This window comes from Elephantulus edwardii, unplaced genomic scaffold (genome assembly GCF_000299155.1).
Source record: "Elephantulus edwardii isolate Elephantulus edwardi_28Jun2011 unplaced genomic scaffold, EleEdw1.0 scaffold00075, whole genome shotgun sequence".
Classification (NCBI taxonomy): Eukaryota; Metazoa; Chordata; class Mammalia; order Macroscelidea; family Macroscelididae; genus Elephantulus; species Elephantulus edwardii.
In genome coordinates this window covers 8,025,489-8,038,141 of record NW_006399825.1, presented here as the reverse complement: position 1 = coordinate 8,038,141, position 12,653 = coordinate 8,025,489, and the positions used below count along the sequence as shown (strand labels likewise).

At 38.5% G+C, this 12,653-nt stretch overlaps 1 pseudogene; it reads left to right on the top strand.

The window, feature by feature from the left end:
- Nucleotides 1-12,653, top strand: part of LOC102862975 — a 33,747-nt pseudogene that overhangs the window by 20,284 nt on the left and 810 nt on the right.

Genomic DNA, 12,653 nt, shown 5'->3' with positions numbered 1-12,653 from the left:
GTGCTTCAGGTCCTCCTCAGTTTCAGCAACCAGGGTTGTGTCTTCTGCATAACGCAGATTGTTGATAGATCTTCCACCAAGCTTGACCCCACATTTCTCCTCATAGAGCTCAGCCTCCCGAATGATCTGTTTTGTATACGGTTTGAAAAGGTATGGAGATAGGATGCATCCCTGGCGTACACCCTTCCCAATTTTGAACCATGCAGTGTTCCCGTACTCTGGTCTGATGACTGCCTCCTGGCCCAAGTATAGGTTTCGCATTAGAACTATCAAGTGTTCTGGGATTCCCATTTTATTTGAATCCAAAATCAAAACCCATGGTAGCAAAGAAATCAAAAGACATATTGTTTAGGGGAAATTTGCTGTCAAGAACCTAACTAAAGTTCTGAGGAGCAAGGATGTCAGTTTAAAGGCTAAGATGCGTCTGATCCAAATCTTAATATTTTCAATTGCTTGCTATATACCTGAAAATTGGACAATGAATAAGGAAGTTAAAAAAAATTTGATGCTTTTAAATTGTGGTGTTGGCAAAGAGTTTTAAATATACCAAGGAATGCCAAAAGAATCAATTAATCTGTCTTGACACAAATACAATCAGAGTGCTCCTTAGAGGCAAAGATGATGAAATTTTGTCTGACTTACTTTGGGTATATTTTCAGGAAGAATCAGTCCTTAGAGAGAGATCACGTGGAGAAAGGTGGTGGGTCAATAAAACTTCAGGAAACCTTCATGGATATGGATTGACTGGTGACTGCCACAAGTGGGTCTGAACATAGCAGAGATTGTGAGGATGATGCAGGCTAGAGCAAGGTTCAGAACTGTGGTTCATAGGGTCACTATGAGTCACAGTCAACTATCTGGTACCTAAAAACAGTAACACAGAACAGAGTAGAACTACTCCTTAAGGTTTCAAACACTATAAATACTTAGGACACAGCGTACCAATTTTCCCAAGTCCCTCACCTTTCTGTCAGCAGTCAAGAACTTATCCATTGTACCCCAGTGTGCCTTGGTTGATGAAGTAACAGCATTTAATTTACTGGAACCTTAGCTTCAGGGACAATAATGAAGTAAAATACTGGGTAGTCATTCAGCTTTCTGTTTTAATATTTCAATTAAATAAAAGACATCTGCCAGACTCAGTTTCAACTCCTGGTAATCTGAAGGTACATGGTTCGAATCTACCAGCTGCTCTGTGGAAGAAAGATAGGCAATCTCCTCCTGTGCCATTTATTGTCTTGGATGACTCACGAGAGGGTTTGCTGTGAGCCGGATCCAACATTACTGTACACAGCAGCAACATTATATAGGTGTCCACTTGTGTTGGAATTTCTTTTTATGTGCTAGATTCCTAAAAAGATAATAACTTGTATCCACTTGTTTTTTATCTCTGAAGGCATTTTACTCACCATAATACCAATTTATAACATCTAGCAGAAGGACCTCTTCCCTAACATTTGGACCACCTTTGTGTATTGTGAACTTTGAAAATCTTTGGCAGCCGGATACAGGAAGACAGTAGCTTATATTCATTTGCACTTGATGTTAGGCATTCCTTCCACTGAATTAACTATTTGTATTACTTCTTTTTAGAATTTCCTCTTCTTGCACTTCATCTGTTTTCCCACAACAGTGAGGTTGTCCCTTTCTAAGAGATCTTTTGATATCAGGATTTCAGTTGTTTTTTAGAATTTTTTAATTTTTAAAAAATTAATTATTATTGTTGTTGTGTAGAGCATCTGGTGGATTCGAACTACATGCCTTCAGGATTACAGTGCAGCTTCTTGCCACTAGGCCACCAGAGCTCCTTCAAAATACTTTTTGAAAACATTTTTCTCCAAATTATCATGTGTCATTTTGTCTTTTGTTATTACTTTGGCATTGGCTTTTGTTTTACTTTTTGGAATTCTTTTATATTTTTATGGACCCAAACATTAAATTTTTCATTTATTACTTCTGAATTACATGCTCAGAGAGACTTTTTTCATCCAACCTAATATTATTGACATTTTATTGAGATATAATACACATGATATAAAACAAACCCCTTTAAAATGCACAATTCAGTGGTTTTTAGTATATGCTGTATTTGTGCAATCATTATTGCCATCTAATTCCACAATTAATTAATAAAAAACAATCTGAACTCTATTCCATTGCCCTTCCATGTAGCCCCTGTCTTTCACTACTCTACTCCTGATTCATGATTATAAATAATTTGGATTGAACTTTGTGTTACTTGCTTGTTGTTCACCTTCTTTTATTACATCATTATTTCAAAGTTTCTACAAATTAAATAATTTGAAAGTTAACTAGACTATTTGTTTTCTAGGATCTAAAATTAAACATCCCAGGAAGCCAAGTTGAAAGATGTATGGCATTTTTATGACCTAGCCTTGGAAGTCATCTAGCATCATTTTTTTAATGTATAATTTTACAAAATTAATATACATTGTGTTTAACTCATATACATTGTGTTTCACACATTCCTTTATTCACATTGTGTTTCATGCAATCATTCCCGTATGTTGCATTTTATAAAATCTGTAACCATTGATAGCCACTATTACCCTGTCTTGTCAGGTCTCCACTGGATCTTTCCCAATTCCTTCACCACCTCTCTGTACTCACCAAACTGCAACCTCATGATTTCTGCCTACTCCTCACTCTCAGCCCCTGCCCTCTCCCCTTCCTTTTTTTTTTTACTTTTATATACATCTTATCAGTTATTCTATTTTATAATAATGGTCTCATGCAGTATTTGTCCTTATGAACCTAAGTTGGTTCACTCAGCATAATGGTCTCTAGCCTCTCCCATGTTATACAGTATTTTTTTTTTTAAATCATTCCTCTTGAGTTCTTTGTAGTATTCCATCATGTGAATATACCACAATTTCTCAGTCCATTCATTTGTTGATGAACATTTGAGATGTTTCATTTTCTTGCTATTGTGAATAATGCTGCTATGAACAGCAGTGTACAAATTTCCCTACATGTCTCAGTTCTATTTTCCTCAGGATATATTCCTACCAGTGGAATAGCTGGGCCATATGGAATTTTATGTTCAACTTTTTGAGGAAATACCAAACTGCCTTCCAGAGTGGTTGTATCATTTTACAATCCTAGCCACAGTGTATGAGAGGTCCAATCTCTCCACACCCTCTCCAACATTTATTACTTGTTATTCCATTAAACGTTGCCACTGCTACTGGGGTGAGAGAGTATTTCATAGTGATTTTTATTTGCATCTCTCTTATTGCCAGTGATTTTGAGTGTTTCTTCATATGTCCAATGGTCACCGAATTTTTTCCTCTGTGAAGTATTTCCGTATCTTTTGTCCATTTTGTAATTTGGTTAGTATTCTTTTTCCTTTGAAGGCCTTGCTGTTGTTATGTGCTGTTTGAGTAACCTGTGACTCATAGCGACCCTATACACAACAGCTCTGAAGCCTGCCCTGTCCTGTATCATTGTCACTGACTCCAGCACACCTATTCCCAATGCCCCAGTTACTGTATCAATCCATCTCATATAAGGCCTTCCTCTCCTGTGCTGTCTCTCCACCCTTTCAAGAATGATGCCCTTCTCCAAGGAACAGTCCCTCCTGACCATGTAAAGGATTTTGTAAATTCTATTAGGAGATTGCATTGCTAAATGTTTTTTTCTCAGTCAGCAGGTTTTCTTTTCATCTTATTGGAGAAAATTTTTGATACTCATAAGAACTTAATATTTGTTGTTTTGTTGTTTTTGTTATGTGCTGTAAAGTAATGTGTGATTCATAACAACACTATGTACAGCAGCTCTGAAGCCTGCACTGTCATGAGCCAGTCTCACTGATTCTGACACACCTCCTCCCATTGCCCCAGTTACTGTATCAATCCATCTCAACCACAGTCTTCCTCTCTTGTGCTGTTCCTCCCTTCTTCCAAGCATAACGTCCTTCTCCAAGGACAAGTGCCTCTTGGCCATGTCTCCAAGTATGTGAGATGGAGCTTCATAATCCTAGCCTTCAAGGAGAAACTTGGTTCCACCTTCTCCAAGACAGATATATTTGTTTTCTTGGTGGTCCATGGTATATTCAAGACTCTTCTCCAGCACCACAACTCAAAGGCATCAATTCTTCTCCAGTCATCCTTAGTTACTGTTCAGCTCTCTGATGCATAGTAAGTAATTGGAAAGACCATGGACTGAACTAGACCTAGACCTTAGTCTCTAGACTGACATCGTTGCACTTCAGTACTCTGGAGAAGTCCCTGGCAGAAGATTTTCCCAGTGCAATTTGTCTTTTGATTTCCTGACTGCAGGGCCAAGAGTGTTGATTGTGGAGCCAAGCAAGCTGTAACTGTTAACAACTTCAATCTCTTCACCATCTATCATAGTACTGCCAATTGACCCAGTGATGAGAATCTTTACCTTCTTGATGTTGAGCTTCAATCCATATTGAAGACTACAGTCCTTGGCCTTCTGCAGCAAGCCCTTCAGGTCCTCCTCACTTTCAGCAAGCAAGGTTGTGTCATCTTCATAATGTAGGTTGTTGATGATTCTTCATCCAATCCTGAAGCCACCTTCCTACTCACAAAGCCCAGCTTCCTGAATGATCTCTTCTGCATACAAACTGAAAAGGCGTGGAGACAGGATGTGTTCCTGACACACTCCTTTCCTGATTTTGAACTATGAGGTGTTTCCTTGCTCTATTCTGAGGACAGCTTCCTGGACCAACTATAGGTTTCGCATAAAGACAATCAAGTGTTCTAGGATTCCCATTTTCCTCGAGGTTCATCACAATTTGTTCTGATCCACACATTCAAATGCCTTTGCATCATCAATGAAACACCAAGTAACAAAAGAAGAAAAAGTCTGTCTTGGAGAAAATTCAGCCAGGGTACTCCTTGGAGACAAGAATGCTTAAACTACATTTCACACATTTGGATATGTTGGTAAGAGGGGCTGGGCGTTGAAGAAGGACATCTTGCTTAGAAAGGTGGAAGGTCAGCAGAAGAGTGGAAGATCTTCAAAAGATAAGACATGGACAGACTTCTCACAGAAGAAAATCTTTAGATAGCCAACAGAAACATGAAGAAATTCTCAAAATCACTGACAATAAGAGAGATGTGTTACCATCTCACTCCAGTGGCAGAGGCAAAGTTTAACAGGTCAGCAAGTAAGAAATGTTGGAGAGAATATGGAAAGACAGGAACACTTAAATATTGTTGGTGGGATTGTAAAATGAAACAACCACTCTGAAAGGCAATTTGGTGTTTCCTCAAAAGGCTGAACATAGAAATTCCATATGACCCAGCTATTCCACTGCTTGGAATATACCCCAAGAAAATGAGAACTGAGGCATACACAGAGATCCCTACACAATATACATATCAGCGTTATTCACCATTGCAAGAACATGGAAACAGCCTAAATGTCCAACCACAATGGAGTGGATTGAGAAATTATGGTACATTCCCAGAATGGAATACTGGCAGCACATAGAAGCAATGATTTTGTAAATTACTACCTGACTTGGGAGGAACTGGAAAGCATTATGCTACATGAACAAACTCAGTCCCATAAGGGCAAATATTGTATAAGACCATTATTGTAGAATGAGTGTGAGGATCCAAGGGCAGGTGGGAGCAGAGGCCTGAAAAATGGACAGCAGGTAGGTGGGAAAGCAATAATCATAGGGTTGCACAATTTGATGGGTGGAGGGAAGCAGAAAGATCTGATGTGAAAAAACATGTATTCAAACTTTGTAAATAAACCAGTATAAAATTTTTTTAAAAGATGGGTTGACACAGTGATTATAACAATGGGTTCAGTGTATTAGAGGTGATAAATATGGCACAAGATAAGGAAAAGCTCAGATGTGTTGCTCATAGGGCCACTACGAGTTGCAGTCAACTGGACAATATGAGTAACAATAACTGAATGAAACTTACATACAATTGGGAACATGTTTTAAAATCTCCCTCAGGGGCAGCCTCAATGCCATTTTTGACCCTATTAATGACTCAACAGAGAAGAATGGTCTTCATACTGTGGTTACCACAACTTAGCATTTCCAGGTGTCTGACCAATCTAGAGGTAGCAGTATGTACTCACACATTTTATCAGCTGGGTATTCACAAAAAAAAAAACCCCACAAAAAAACAGCAACACAACTCAATTGTGCACCACTAATCAAAAATAAGAAGGCTCTGCCGTTAGATCACCTGTATTAAAAGCTCAGTTCTGCCATTTCCTAAATATGAGAGTTGTTGGTAGGTGTCTTTGAATCAAGCATAACGCATAGCAACATATCTGAACTCTGTTCTAGCCTGTGCCAGCCTCACAATCTCGAACACACTCCAGCCCATTGCTGCACTCCATGTTGTCAGTCCACCAGGCAGAGGGTCTTCCTCTCCTTTGTCATCCCTCCACCTTTCCAAGTAAGATGTCTTTTTCTAAGGAAGAACCTCTCCTAGCATCCTGCCCAAAGTATGTGAGACAACACTTTACTGTCCTTGCCTCCACGGAGCACTGTGACTGCACATTTTCTAAGGCACATCTATTTATTCTTTTGGCTGTACATGGTAAATTCAGTACTCTTCTCCATGACCACGATTAAAGGCATCAATTATTTTTCTGTCATTCTTGGTAATTGTCCAGTTCTCAGCAGCATAGCAAGTGATCAGAAAGACCATGGCCTGAATCAGGCCTACCTTAGTTGCAAACTGACATCATTGCTCCTCAGTCATTTGGAGAGGTCCCTGACTGCAGACTTTCCCAGTGCAATACGTTTCCTCATTTCTTTACCACTTGTACCAAGTGTATTTATTGTGGATCCAAGTATGATGACGTTGTTGATACTTTCAATCTCTTCTCTATCTATCATGATGTGCCTGCTGGTCCAGTGGTGAGAATTTTTGTTTTCTTGACACTGAGATGCAATCTATATGAAAGGCTGTAGTCTTTGATCTTCTGCAACAAAAATTTTGGGTCCTACCCACATTCAGCAAGCAAGGTTGTTATATCTGCATAACACAGTTTGTTGTTGACAAGTCTTCTTCCAATCCTAATGCCACATTCTTGTTCATAGAGTCCATCTTTTTTAATTTTTATTAATTTTTGTGCATGTACCGTTAAATCAGATCTGACTGGTACAGGAGGAGATTGCCCCTCCTTCTCCAGCAGAGCATCTGGTGGATTCAAACCACATGCCTCTGGGATTGCAGTGCAGCTTCTTGCCACTGGGCCACAAGAGCTCCCTTCTTGAATGATCATCTTCTTGAATGATCTGCTAAGTCTGCAGATTGAATAAGTGTAGAGAAAGGATACAACCCTGATGCACAACATTACTTCTTAATTTTAAACCATGTAGTGTTCCCTTGCTCTATTTGCACAACAGCCTCTTGGACTAGGTTTGGATTTTGCATGAGCACAATTAAGTGTTCTGGGATTCCCATTCTTCTCAATGTTAGCCATAGCTTGTTAGCCATATGATCCGTTGCTATGCATTTGCATAGTCAATAAAGCACAAATAGATATTCTTCTGGCATTCTTTGCTTTCAGCCAGGATCCATCTGACATCAGCAATGATATATTCCTGGTGCCATGGCTTCTTCTAAATCCAGCTTGAATTTGTGGCATTTCTCTCTATATATAATATTCTAACCTTTTATAGGTGATCTTCAGCAGTATTTTCCTCATGTGTGATACTAACAATATTGTTCAATAATTTTTACCTTCTTTTGGATCATCTTTCTTGGGAATGGGCACAAATATGGATCTCCTCCAGTAAGTTGGCCAGACAACTGTCCTCTAAATTTCCTGATATAGACACTAGAGCTCCCTATCCATGTATACCTTGTAGAAAAATATTACTTGACAAGTAAAAATTTGTCTGACTTTCAAAGAATTATATTTAAAGAACCACTAAGAATTGTGATGTGGATTTAATTATTTCCACCAAAATACTTGTTCTAAGTACCAAAGGAGATTGTGATGATAGCACAGGATCAGGCAGGGTTTTGTTTTGTTGAGCATGAGTCACAGCCAAGCTGACAGTATCTAACAACACATAGTCTCCATATTAATACTTAAGTAGATAACACAGACACACATACACACAACCAATTTTGAAAGCCAAGGTTTTCCTTTAGCATATTTTTTAAATAAATTATTTTTGCTATTTCTTATAATCACCTATATCAAGTCTAACACTCATAAAAGGAGATCAGTGACTGAGTGGTAAGGAGTTGTACTGCCAGTGGTACAATTTGCAGTTCAAATCCATCAGCTGCTCCATGATAGAAAGATAGGCAATCTCCTCCTGTGCAGTTTACTGCATCTGAAACTGAAGGATCAGTTCTGACTCAAGGGTATAAAACAACAACAACAAACTATGAGAAAATAAATGTCTGTTAAGGTAGCTCATCTGTGGTATGAGAAAGAGGCCAGATAAAAATAAAAGGAAATGAGCAATAATCAAGAAATAAGAGTTTAATTAAAATTATTAATTATAATTATAATAATAATAACTCTCAACTAAAGTGCCCTGTTTATTTATTCTAAAGTTTCTTGAGCACTGTATTATAATTAATAATATGAAGCAGAACATGCATGAGTAACTCATTTAAGAAAAAAAACTAAGGGTTTTTTTTTTAAGTTCTTGAGAAAAAGAAACTAGGTCTCTCTGCTCTCATTTTAAGCCAAGTTCCCTCTTGTCAAATAACACCCACTCATCTGAGAAATTTTCATCATAAAGTGAGGTGGGAAGAAACAGCCCTCAGGTGTTTGAGTTGCACACTACAGCTGCCTGATCAACTGACTTTGGTGACTCAAGCCAAGTCATAAACAAAGGGCAAACCTCGGCGTCTGTGCAGGAATCAACTTGATAGAGTATCCAGGGAATTAAAAAACAATCATCCAACATTACATGGTTTAGGCCTTTGTTGTTCAGAACGCTGTAATTTTTCCACATTCTTGGCTTTGAACTTTGTCATTAGGTATATTCCTTCCTTCAGATTGTTTTGAAAGTCTCTCATGTCATTCAAGGGTTGGATTTACTCAAGGCTTGCAATGAAAAGAATGCTGTACTAGTCAAGATGCCTGTCTAATCTGACTCTGCTAGCAAGAAAAGTCATCCTTGGGCTAATAAACAAAATCTAAGTCTTAGAATGTGGTGTCAGGATTGGAGGTTGTTGTTGTTGTTGATTGCCTTCAAGTCGAGTATGACTCATACCGACACTCTGAACAAAAAATACTTGAAGCCACTCTACAAGTATCAACATTTATCAAAGTTCATCGGGTTTCCACAGGCATGTTATTTAGGAAGTGGGTGCCACTCCTGCTTCCAATAATCAAAAGTCTAAGTCTTAGAATGTGGTGTCAGGATTGGAGGAAGACTCCTCAATAACCTACGTCATGGCGATGACCCAAACTTGCTTGCTAAAAGTGAGGAGAACTTGAAGCATGTGCTGCAGATCAAACACTACAGGTTTCAATATAGATTGCATCTCAACATCAAGAATGCAAAAATTCTCACCACTGGACCAATAGACAAATCATAACAAATGGCGAAAAGATTGAAACTATCAATTACTTCATCTTACTTGGATCCACAATCAATATACTTGGTACAAACAGTCAGGAGATCAGAAGACCAATTGCACTGGGAAAGTCTTTAGTCAAGGACCTCTCCAAATGATTGAGGAGCAATGATGTCAGTCTGTAGACTAAGGTGTACCTGATTGAGGCCATGGTCTTTTCAATCTCTTGCTATGCTACAGAGAGCTGGATAATGACTAAGAATAACAGGGAAAAATAATTGATGCCTTTGAGCTATGGTGTTGAAGAAGAGTACTGAATATTCCCTGGATGGGCAAAAGAACAGATATGTCTTGGAGAAGGTGCAGCCACAGTGCTCCTTTGAGGCAAGGATGGCAAAACTTTGTCTCACATAATTTGGGCATGATGCTTGGATAATCTTCCTTAGAGAGGTGGAAGGAGCTAAAGCATATGGCAACTAACAATAACAATAATTGTTTGGCTAAGATTGATCTCTGAAAATGGTATCAGTTTCATGTTAGGAAGGATGTCTTAGACTTATAATCTCAGGAGTTCTTCCAATCTCTGCTTATCACTAAAACTAGTATTTTTGTGAATTTGCTATTTTATTTACATGTTTCTCCCACCCTCCAGAACCCTCTGCTGTGACCCTATTCAGAGCAGTTAGTAGTGGTAACCAGGCATCGTCTCTTTCTTACTGTCTCAAGGTCATGTAGGCTGTGGTTCATGTGGTCCATCAGCCCTGTGGACTAATTGCTCCCTATGTCTTTGGGTTTGTTTGTTTTGGTTTTTTTTACTCTCCTTTGCTGCAGATGTAAGAGTCCAAAGTATTGTGTATCTTATAAGAGACCATTTATATCTTAGATGACTGCCCACAAACAGTCTCAGACACTACTCACACTAACAGCAGGATGCAGAACATTGTCTTTGTGAGGTAGGTCCCATCAGTTCATATAGATGTCCACTGAGTCTATAGTACTTCATCTTTGAACATAGGAAATTTCTCTTTTGAGGTATTTGGTTATGTCTAAGAAATTTCCATGATTGTGCTCTTTGTCCCTTAGTGTCAAGTGTTCCTTTTCTATGTGATATAAATTATTTTTCCAATGATGAACCATCCTTGAAGACCAAGATTGTATTATGACCATGACTTATGTTTTTATGTTACTGAATTCTATAGGCTAAAAATTTGCTAAGACTTTTTGAACCAATATTCATGAGACATACTGTTCTTTTTTTATTATTATTTTTTTGTGTGTGTACCGTCAAATCAGATCTGACTGGTACAGGAGGAGATTGTCCCTCCTTCCCCGGCAGAGCATCTGTTGGATTCGAACCGTGCGCCTCTGGGATTGCAGTGCAGCTTCTTGCCACTAGGCCACCAGAGCTCCCCTGAGACATACTGTTCTGTAGTTTTTTTATTTATATGTTGGGTGTTTTGCCTGGCTTTGCTATCGTGGTTGTGCTGACTTCATAGAATGAATTCAGGAATATACTTTCCTCTTCTACGATCTGAAGGAGTTTGAATAGTATTGTTATAGACTCCTCCTGAATGTTTGGTAGAATTCTCTAGTAAAACCATCTAAGCCAGGGATTTTGTTGTTATTGCTATTGCTGCTATTGGAATTTTTTATTTGTTTGTTTGTTTTTTATTTCAATCTATTTTTGTTATTGTATTATTATTATTATTTTATTATTAGTTTTTGTGTGTACCATCGTTGTTGTTAAATATCTGTTCAATTTTTCTGCCTCAGGCTGTATTGTTGTTGTTGTTATGTGCCATTGAGTCTCCTGCAACTCATAGTGACACTATGTACAACAGCCCTAAACCCTACTCTGTCCTGTGCCAATCTCACTGTCTCCGACACACCTACCCCCATTACTCCAGTCACTGAATCAATCCACCTCATAGAGGGTCTCCACACCCCCAAGCATGATGTACTTCTCCAAGGACTGATTCCTCTTTGCAACAACAATATCTATTCTTATAATCACATTTGGAATCAATTGTCTGTGGTTTTAGTGAGCTAAGATTGTTGTCATTAAGTGCCATTGGGTTGACTATGACTCATACTGACTCAGTGAATAACAGATTGATCCTTGCACTGTCCTGCACCATCTTCATCATCTCTGCAGTGCTCAAGTCCATTGTGGTAGTTACTGTGTCAATCTATCCCATCACGGGCCTTCCTGTCTTTCCCTGACCCTCCACCTTTCCCAGCAAGTTGTCTCTCTCCAAGGACTGTTCTTTCTAAAAATATGTCTAAAGTAAATGAGATGATGTTTCACCAACCTTGCCTCTAAGGAGCACTTCCTCTCAGACAGGCTTGTTCATTCTTTAGACATCTCATTGTATATTCAATACTCTTTGCAATACCATATTTCAAAGACATTGATTATTATTCAGCTTTCCTTATTTATTATACAACTGTGAGAGGCATGTTGTGGTAGAGTGCCATTGAGTTGAAACCAATCCATAGCTGACCCTCCAGCAAGTTATCAGAGGCATTAAATCACATGGAAGGAGATTGCCCATCTTTGTCTCATGGAGCAGCTAGTGGACTTAAGCCATGTACCATTGAGTTGGCAGTGCAACTCCTTACCATTAAGCCACACAGCTCCCTTCAGATGCATAGGAAGTCATTGAAAATACCATGGCTTATACCAGATACACCTTAGTCTTCAAACTGACATTCTTGTTTGCTAATGCTTTCAAAAAGTCTGACAGAAAATTTTCTCAATGCAACATGTCTTTTTCTTTGGCTGCTGCTACCATGGTTATTGATTATGGATCTAAGTAAAATGAAATCATTGACAACTTCAATTGTTTCTCTATCTGGAGTCCCCAACTTAGTAGAGAGTGTAAATCAAGTTCAGGCTCATTTTCCTTTGTTATGTGGTCTCTGCCAAAACGAACAGATATGTTCCAGGGAGGTCGTATCCTTTTTTTCCTTCTAATTAAAAAAATCATATTTACTTAGAGACATTCAGAATGTCAATAAAACAGTTTTAACTTCTTCTTTCGCTCTTTTTTTTTCAATTACAGAGTGGTATTCAGTTAACAGAACAACAATTATTTCATATAAGCTGCATCAGGCAACTGACAATAG